At 39.3% G+C, this 1,210-nt stretch overlaps 1 long non-coding RNA gene across 1 annotated transcript; it reads right to left on the reverse strand.

Moving 5' to 3' along the window:
* Position 1: 1 nt before the first annotated feature.
* LOC107047250 lies at positions 2-496 on the reverse strand. Its single transcript, XR_001461635.1, has 3 exons — positions 389-496; positions 144-244; positions 2-75 (listed from the first exon to the last, which is right to left on the reverse strand). It is a non-coding gene; the product is annotated as an uncharacterized LOC107047250 (long non-coding RNA).
* Positions 497-1,210: the final 714 nt, after the last annotated feature.

Below are 1,210 nucleotides of genomic sequence, written 5' to 3' on the forward strand. Positions count from 1 at the left end.
CGTATCCCATTGAGCTTCTCTATTGACAAGCTTGTGAGGTCCTCTACGCTCCCAGCCTGTACCCATTTCTTGCATCTGAACAAACAAATTTGGATGAGTTATACCATATTCAATTAGCACCACCAATATCAATCAATCATTACCTTTCAACTTCTCGGGGAAATTTCACGTAAATACATTCTTTATTCTTCTGTTGTGCATGCCCGCAATGAGGCACCACGCATTTCGAATTTTTCGGCATTATCTACACAAATAAGGTCGTGATCAAGGATGAAAATGAAAGAATACATCTGCCAGTTCACATGTAACCTCTAAGTGTCTCATAAACGAATTAATTTTTCTACAAAGCTTGATAATTATCAAATGCATAATTTCTATCAACAATTACCTCAATTTATTTCTCACACTGATGCATTGTTTTAATCTTTCTTATTCTCAATTGTTGTTTATTTTTATTTTCCCCATACAAAATAAACGTCACAACACAATAGAGTTTCCAAACAATATGGCGTCTACCAGCGTCTAGACGGCCGTGAAGGTGTTCACATACCCCTCACGGTGACCACAAAAAAAAAAACTAGTTATTACCAGATTGTACCCTGGAGATTAGCAGGTGGAGGGGGTACTTGAAGTGACTGACCCCTGGCGGAGGGGCTCAACCGATTAGAAAATTCATTACTCCCCTCCCCCCTTCGCTCCTAATTGCGAAGAGGGAATGAACGCAACATCTATCGATCGAGAATAATATTCTCAATAAATGACAGTGGTTTCATTCCATTAGTCTCTATTAGGAGAGGAGGAATTAATTTTCAAAACGCGCAATAACTCCGAACAAGTTCTTCCCATTCAAAAATTAGTTTCTCCCCTCCCTAATTGAGATGAAGGAATGAAACCAAAGCCTACAGATTGAGAATTGCATTTTTAATAAATGACATCGGTTTCATCTCTTAATCTCAAGTAGGAGCGGAGGAATGAATTTTCAAAACGCGCAATAACTCCGAACAAGTTCTTCCCATTCAAAAATTAGTTTCTCCCCTCCCTAATTGAGATGAAGGAATGAAACCAAAGCCTACAGATTGAGAATTGCATTTTTAATAAATGACATCGGTTTCATCTCTTAATCTCAAGTAGGAGCGGAGGAATGAATTTTCAAATGCGGGAAGAAACCTCGAACGGCTCTCCGGCGTCGAGTGAGTCCGGAGTAGTCCAA

This window comes from Diachasma alloeum, unplaced genomic scaffold (assembly GCF_001412515.2).
Source record: "Diachasma alloeum isolate Michigan unplaced genomic scaffold, Dall2.0 Dall_scaffold_34143, whole genome shotgun sequence".
Taxonomy (NCBI): domain Eukaryota; kingdom Metazoa; phylum Arthropoda; class Insecta; order Hymenoptera; family Braconidae; genus Diachasma; species Diachasma alloeum.